At 38.5% G+C, this 10,000-nt stretch overlaps 1 protein-coding gene across 1 annotated transcript in view; it reads left to right on the plus strand.

Moving 5' to 3' along the window:
- The window catches only part of penka (proenkephalin a), a gene marked incomplete at both ends in the record, with an annotated part of 13,579 nt that overhangs the window by 817 nt on the left and 2,762 nt on the right, over positions 1–10,000 (plus strand).

Below are 10,000 nucleotides of genomic sequence, written 5' to 3' on the forward strand. Positions count from 1 at the left end.
TTATTTACTCTGCTTTAATGTTACTGTTAATACATATATACTGCTATACTGCATTGCCTATACAGCTCATATGCTGCTTATACTGTTCATACTGCATTCTATTTATTCTGCTTATAATGTTACTGTTAATACATATACTGCTACACTGCACTACTTATACTTATACTGCACTACTTATACTGATACTTATACTTATACTTATACTTATACTTATACTTATACTTATACTGCACTACTTATACTTATACTGATACTTATACTTATACTGATACTGCACTACTTATACTTATACTTATACTTATACTTATACTTATACTTATACTGATACTTATACTGATACTGATACTTATACTGATACTGATACTTATACTGATACTTATACTTATACTGATACTGATACTTATACTGATACTGATACTTATACTTATACTGATACTGATACTTATACTGATACTGATACTTATACTGATACTGATACTTATACTGATACTGATACTTATACTGATACTTATACTTATACTGATACTGATACTTATACTTATACTGATACTGATACTTATACTGATACTGATACTTATACTGATACTGATACTTATACTGATACTGATACTTATACTGATACTGATACTTATACTTATACTGATACTGATACTTATACTGATACTGATACTTATACTTATACTGATACTGATACTTATACTTATACTGATACTGATACTTATACTGATACTGATACTTATACTTATACTGCACTACTTATACTTATACTTATACTGCACTACTTATACTTATACTTATACTTATACTGATACTGATACTTATACTGATACTTATACTTATACTGATACTTATACTGATACTTATACTTATACTTATACTTATACTTATACTTATACTTATACTTATACTGCACTACTTATACTTATACTTATACTGATACTGATACTTATACTTATACTTATACTTATACTTATACTTATACTTATACTTATACTTATACTGATACTTATACTTATACTTATACTTATACTTATACTTATACTTATACTTATACTTATACTGATACTTATACTTATACTGATACTGATACTTATACTGATACTTATACTTATACTTATACTGATACTTATACTTATACTTATACTTATACTTATACTTATACTTATACTTATACTTATACTTATACTTATACTTATACTGATACTGATACTTATACTTATACTGCACTACTTATACTTATACTTATACTGCACTACTTATACTTATACTTATACTTATACTGATACTGATACTTATACTGATACTGATACTTATACTGATACTTATACTTATACTTATACTTATACTTATACTTATACTTATACTTATACTGCACTACTTATACTTATACTGATACTTATACTGATACTTATACTTATACTGATACTGATACTTATACTGATACTTATACTTATACTTATACTTATACTTATACTTATACTTATACTTATACTGCACTACTTATACTTATACTGATACTTATACTTATACTTATACTTATACTTATACTTATACTTATACTGCACTACTTATACTTATACTTATACTTATACTTATACTTATACTTATACTTATACTTATACTGATACTGATACTTATACTTATACTGCACTACTTATACTTATACTTATACTGCACTACTTATACTTATACTTATACTTATACTGATACTGATACTTATACTGATACTGATACTTATACTGATACTTATACTTATACTTATACTTATACTTATACTTATACTTATACTTATACTGCACTACTTATACTTATACTTATACTGATACTGATACTGATACTTATACTGATACTGATACTGATACTTATACTTATACTTATACTTATACTTATACTTATACTGATACTGATACTTATACTTATACTGATACTTATACTGATACTTATACTTATACTTATACTTATACTTATACTTATACTTATACTTATACTTATACTTATACTTATACTGATACTTATACTTATACTGATACTGATACTTATACTGATACTTATACTTATACTGATACTTATACTTATACTTATACTTATACTTATACTTATACTTATACTTATACTTATACTTATACTTATACTGATACTTATACTTATACTGATACTGATACTTATACTGATACTTATACTTATACTTATACTGATACTTATACTTATACTTATACTTATACTTATACTTATACTTATACTTATACTTATACTTATACTGATACTGATACTTATACTTATACTGATACTGATACTTATACTTATACTGCACTACTTATACTTATACTTATACTGCACTACTTATACTTATACTTATACTTATACTGATACTGATACTGATACTTATACTTATACTGCACTACTTATACTTATACTTATACTGCACTACTTATACTTATACTTATACTTATACTGATACTGATACTTATACTGATACTGATACTTATACTGATACTTATACTTATACTTATACTTATACTTATACTTATACTTATACTTATACTGCACTACTTATACTTATACTTATACTTATACTGATACTGATACTTATACTGATACTGATACTGATACTTATACTTATACTTATACTTATACTGATACTGATACTTATACTTATACTTATACTTATACTTATACTTATACTGATACTGATACTTATACTTATACTGATACTTATACTGATACTTATACTTATACTTATACTTATACTTATACTTATACTTATACTGCACTACTTATACTTATACTTATACTTATACTGATACTGATACTTATACTGATACTGATACTGATACTTATACTTATACTTATACTTATACTTATACTGATACTTATACTTATACTGATACTGATACTTATACTTATACTTATACTGATACTGATACTTATACTTATACTGATACTTATACTGATACTTATACTTATACTTATACTTATACTTATACTTATACTGATACTTATACTGATACTTATACTTATACTTATACTTATACTTATACTTATACTGATACTTATACTTATACTTATACTTATACTTATACTTATACTTATACTTATACTTATACTTATACTGATACTTATACTGATACTTATACTTATACTTATACTTATACTTATACTTATACTTATACTGATACTTATACTTATACTGATACTTATACTGATACTTATACTTATACTTATACTTATACTTATACTTATACTTATACTTATACTGCACTACTTATACTTATACTTATACTTATACTGATACTGATACTTATACTGATACTTATACTGATACTTATACTGATACTGATACTTATACTGATACTTATACTTATACTGATACTTATACTTATACTTATACTGATACTTATACTGATACTTATACTTATACTGATACTTATACTTATACTGATACTGATACTTATACTGATACTTATACTGATACTGATACTTATACTGATACTTATACTTATACTGATACTTATACTGATACTTATACTGATACTTATACTTATACTTATACTTATACTTATACTGATACTGATACTTATACTGATACTTATACTTATACTTATACTGATACTTATACTTATACTTATACTTATACTTATACTGCACTACTTATACTTATACTTATACTTATACTGATACTGATACTTATACTGATACTTATACTGATACTTATACTGATACTGATACTTATACTGATACTTATACTTATACTTATACTGATACTTATACTTATACTGATACTTATACTTATACTGATACTGATACTTATACTGATACTTATACTGATACTGATACTTATACTTATACTTATACTGATACTTATACTTATACTGATACTTATACTTATACTGATACTTATACTTATACTGATACTTATACTTATACTTATACTGATACTTATACTGATACTTATACTTATACTGATACTTATACTTATACTGATACTGATACTTATACTGATACTTATACTGATACTGATACTTATACTGATACTTATACTTATACTGATACTTATACTGATACTTATACTGATACTTATACTTATACTTATACTTATACTTATACTGATACTGATACTTATACTGATACTTATACTTATACTTATACTGATACTTATACTTATACTTATACTTATACTTATACTTATACTTATACTTATACTTATACTTATACTTATACTGATACTGATACTTATACTTATACTGCACTACTTATACTTATACTTATACTGCACTACTTATACTTATACTTATACTTATACTGATACTGATACTTATACTGATACTTATACTTATACTGATACTTATACTGATACTTATACTTATACTTATACTTATACTTATACTTATACTTATACTTATACTGCACTACTTATACTTATACTTATACTTATACTGATACTGATACTTATACTGATACTGATACTGATACTTATACTTATACTTATACTTATACTTATACTGATACTTATACTTATACTGATACTGATACTTATACTGATACTTATACTGATACTGATACTTATACTGATACTTATACTTATACTGATACTTATACTGATACTTATACTTATACTTATACTTATACTTATACTTATACTTATACTTATACTTATACTGATACTGATACTTATACTTATACTGATACTGATACTTATACTTATACTGATACTGATACTTATACTTATACTGCACTACTTATACTTATACTTATACTTATACTTATACTGCTCATATACTGCTTATACTGCACTACCTGTATATATTGTTCACACTGCACTTTTTTGCACTTCTGGTTAGACGCTAACTGCATTTCGTTGTCTCTGTACTTGTACTCTGCACAATGACAATAAAGTTGAATCTAATCTAATCTAATCTAACACCAAGTTTATTTTGGTTTGTGTTTAAGGTTATTTTTTGTGTGGTTATCCTACTCTGGTACTGTTCAGCCTCCCCTGGTGTTCTACCTCCACCAGCCTCCCCTGGTGTTCTACCTCCCCCAGCCTCCCCTGGTGTTCTACCTCCACCAGCCTCCCCTGGTGTTCTACCTCCCCCAGCCTCCCCTGGTGTTCTACCTCCCCCAGCCTCCCCTGGTGTTCTACCTCCCCCAGCCTCCCCTGGAGATGGGGTATAGCAGGATTGGAGTGACCGCCATTTAAAACAACATAAAAAAAATCTCTATTGAATCCAGAAGTAAAGAAACGACGTAGTTCACATCCAGTTCAGGTCAATTCAGACGTTTATGTTGGAAAGGCAGACAGTGTTTTGTAATAGTTTGGTTTAAAGAAAAGGAGACATGATTTAAAAGAAAATCCATGGGTCAGACAATAGATGTGCCTCTTCTCCTCCCTGTCACAGAGACAGGTCCAATAGTGGATGGTCGGGGATGAGAGGGGCAGGGGGGGGGCCATGATGTCACAGAGAGACCCCTGAGGAGGCAGGGGGGAGGCAGGGGGGAGGCAGGGGAAGGCAGGGGGAGACACGGGGGAGACACGGGGGAGGCAGGGGGAAGGCAGGGGGAGGAAGGGGGAGGCAGGGGGAAGGCAGGGGGAGGGAGGGGGAGGCAGGGGTGAGGCAGAGAGACTTCCATTAGAATAGAGGTGTTGGGTAGGGAGTCAGAGGGACAGGGGGGAGGCAGGGGGAGGCAGGGGGAGGCAGGGGGGAGAGAGAGGGGAGGTAGGGGGGAGGCAGAGAGACTTCCATTAGAATAGAGGTGTTGGGTAGGGAGTCAGAGGGACAGGGGGGAGGCAGGGTGGAGGCAGGGGGAGGCAGAGGGAGGCAGGGACAGGGGGGAGGCAGGGGGAGGCAGGGGGGAGGCAGGGGGGGCATGGGGGAGGCAAGGAGAGGCAGGGAGAGGCAGGGGGAGGCAGGGGAAGGCAGGGGGAGGCAGGGGGGAGGCCGGGGGGAGGCAGGGGGGAGGCAGGGGGAGGCAGAGGGAGGCAGGGACAGGGGGGAGGCAGGGGGAGGCAGGGGGGAGGCAGGGGGGGCATGGGGGAGGCAAGGAGAGGCAGGGGGAGGCAGGGGAAGGCAGGGGGAGGCAGGGGGGAGGCAGGGGGAGGCAGGGGAAGGCAGGGGGAGGCAGGGGGGAGGCCGGGGGAAGGCAGGGGAAGGCAGGGGGAGGCAGGGGGGAGGCAGGGGGGGAGTCAGAGGGGCAGGGGGGAGGCGGGGGGGGGGGGAGTCAGAGGGGCAGAGGAGACATATTGAAGCTCAGTGGTCTGTTAGCCATGCAGCAGACTGACTCAGGGGGAGGCGACAGATCATCTGAAACAACAGCTATTAGAAAGAGCCCAGAGATATCCCCTCCACAGGAGAGGCACGGGGGAGGCACGGGGGAGGGAGGGGGGAGGGAGGGGGGTTACGTAAGCCTGGAGGGGTGTCTGTGACGCGGTCAGTCACCATCATCATCACCACCACCATCATCATCATCACCATTATCATCATTATCATCATCACTGCATTCATCCATTGCATCTGCAGCAATTTCATCATAATCATAATTGTCATCATAATCATAATCATCATCATGATCAAAATTGACATCTATTATCATTAGCATGGTTAGCCTCTCTCTGTGTCTCTGTCCGTCACAGGACAGGGGGACAGGCAGCAGGACAGGGGGACAGGCAGCAGGACAGGGGGACAGGCAGCAGGACAGGGGGACGGGCAGCAGGACAGGGGGACAGGCAGCAGGACAGGGGGACGGGCAGCAGGTCAGGGGGACAGGCAGCAGGACAGGGGGACAGGCAGCAGGACAGGGGGACAGGCAGCAGGACAGGGGGACAGGCAGCAGGACAGGGGGACAGGCAGCAGGACAGGTGGACAGGCAGCAGGACAGGGGGACAGGCAGCAGGACAGGGGGACAGGCAGCAGGACAGGGGGACAGGCAGCAGGACAGGGGGACAGGCAGCAGGACAGGGGGACAGGCAGCAGGACAGGTGGACAGGCAGCAGGACAGGGGGACAGGCAGCAGGACAGGGGGACAGGCAGCAGGACAGGGGGACAGGCAGCAGGACAGGGGGACAGGCAGCAGGACAGGGGGACAGGCAGCAGGTCGGGCTGAGCTGAGCTGTCTCAACTCTGGATGACTTCTCTAAACTACAGAATCTTCAGTCCATTCCAGCTCCTCCGGTCTGCTGCCAGCCACTGGATCAACTACTCATTACAGCTAATTGTCCAAATCACATTGTCTTCTCTCTCTCTTCTTTCTATTGTCTTCCCTCTCTATCTCCTCCTTTCCTCCCCTCTCTCCTCTCTTCTATCTCCTCCCCCTCTCTCTCTATCTGTAGGGATGTGTTTCATGATAAGGATACAGACAGCTTTGGAACAGAATGATGTGAACTGACTGTCTGTCTGACTGACTGACTGACTGACTGACTGACTGTCTGTCTGACTGACTGACTGACTGACTGACTGACTGTCTGTCTGACTGACTGACTGTCTGACTAACTGACTGACTGACTGACTGACTGACTGACTGACTGTCTGTCTGTCTGTCTGACTGACTGTCTGTCTGACTGACTGACTGTCTGTCTGACTGACTGACTGACTGACTGACTGTCTGTCTGACTGACTGACTGACTGACTGACTGTCTGTCTGACTGACTGACTGTGTGTCTGACTGACTGACTGACTGACTGTCTGTCTGACTGACTGACTGACTGACTGACTGACTGACTGACTGCCTCAACGTATCAAAACTGTAGCTTGTTAATTCTTTCCTGGAAAATAAGTTTTATAGCAAACAAGGCCGTCAGCATGTTTTAATTAAAAAGCTGAATGCTGTGTTAGTTTCTGAGTGGGTCCAGTCATTCATCCTGCACCAAAGGGTCCAGCAGTCTCAGAGCTGAACATCCTTAAGGCCTCATCCTGACAGACAGAGTCTCTCTTACTGCTGTTCTTGGGATTTTCTTCCTCTGTTTGTTTAGATATATAATATCCTCCTGAAGCAATACAGGAAGAAAAGCGTGTAGCGAACAGCGGGGTAGAGCAGCTTGCCCTAAGGGTTAGGGTTAGGGTTAGGGTTAGGGTTAGCCCTAAGCGGGTATGAAACTCACAATCTTCCACCTCCAAACCAGCCTCACTAGCTACAACACCAAGAGAGTTAACTCATTATGTTGTTCTCCTTGTGTTGTAACGAGTGTGGTCGGTTTGGAAGCAGAAGATTGTGAGTTTGATACCCGTTTAGGGCAAGCTGCCCTACCCCGCCGTTCACTACAACAGCAAGAAAAGGAGTTGGTTCTGCTTGGTTCTGCTGTGTGTAATAGTCTGTTTGGTTCTGCTTGGTTCTGCTGTGTGTAATAGTGGGCTTGGTTCTCCTTGGTTCTGCTTGGTTCTGCTGTGTGTAATAGTGGGCTTGGTTCTCCTTGGTTCTCCTTGGTTCTCCTTGGTTCTGCTGTATGCTGAGATATGGTTACTGGATCTGAGTTTCCCTGTTTCCCTGTCAGGCGTTCAGCCTCTGAAGGTGCAGCTGTGTCTCTGCTACCAGGCCAACACAACGTTTAATAAAGATGATCACTATTATCTTAGCCTGTCGCCGCTATCAGAGTCATCTCTACCTCCACTTTCCAGTAACCTGCTATCTTCACCATCACAATAAAATACCCATAAACCCCCGGGGGGAACCAATGCGTCAGACCTTGATGGATTTCCCCTTTGACGAAGGAACGTTATCTGAGATGACGTGAGAAGGACTACTTAAAGCCTATCAGAGGCGAAGGCAGAGACATTCTACAGTTCTCATGTTGAGCCTTCTAGATGTTTGGCATCGTGATCCGCGTGGTCGTTCATCCGTGCCACTTTGCAGGGCGCTGATTGGCTCGTCGTGACAGGTTCCACTACTGCGCTCGCTCGTCTCCGGTGACTTGGGCTCGCGCCGCCGGTTGGACGTATATTCGGTGCGAGGCGTTACTATCAACAGTTACAGCTGCAGCGACAACTCCGGAGGGCTCTGACTAAGCAGAAAACAAGACACAGGCAAGTTCTGAATGTTTTGGTTTGTGTTTTTCCTCTTATATAGTCAAGTGAAATGATGTATTCCACCTTCATCTCACAGACAGTCTTCTGTCTAATTTGTAGAGAATGCTTTGATTGAAAGTAAATATAAACAGAATATGATGATGATGATTTTGCACGTCTGTTGTGTGTCTCACACATTTAGAAACGTGCCACAATGGATTATTAATAAGATAAAGATAAACCAACAAAATGTGTAGATTTAAAAGGAACTTCTTTTTCTCAATGTTTTCTCCAGTCTGTCAAACATTAAAATGATAAAAATGTCAAATCCATCCCTGCAGGCGATGGCAGCGCGAGGGGGCTCACTGTGGACGCTGGTGATGGGCGCGTGTTTGGCGCTGGCGGCGGGAGCGGACTGCGGGAGAGAGTGCGCGCTCTGCGTTTACCGGGTCCTGGACCGGCAGGCTGCCGTCACCTCTTTGGTAGGTCTGCATCACAAAGAACGGTTCTAAACGGACGTTTGGTGTCTTTTAAACTAAAATAACTGGCTGCCACTTGTTCACTTTGGTGACTTTTAACCCAGTATTACGCACGGCTCACCGTTTGATCACCATACGATGCAGCGGGTGTTTCATGCTGAACTCTCGTCTCCTTGGACACGGATTCGGGATGTTGTGTTAATTGGCTCCGGTTTACCGCCCCGGGATGTGTCACCGGCTCTCGGTTGAATTTTAATCAAGTGTTTCCACTCTGCGACTCAATTGGCGTCTGGCAGATTTCCTTGGCGCATCCTCAAGTTTTTCGGCTAAATTGAACGAGGTTTTATTTCAGTTGTAGACAAAAGACTAGTGTAGGCTTCTTACATAATTATCTCTCTCTTTTTAAATAAATAAATAAATAAATATATTATTATATTATATATCGAGTCACATAGGTCACAAAATTGCTGGACAGAATGAACAGCAACTAAAAAGACTATTTGCAATTCAATTCAGTTCAAAGTGTAT

The sequence above is a fragment of the Argentina silus genome (assembly GCF_951799395.1).
Source record: "Argentina silus genome assembly, chromosome: 22".
Lineage (NCBI taxonomy): Eukaryota > Metazoa > Chordata > Actinopteri > Argentiniformes > Argentinidae > Argentina > Argentina silus.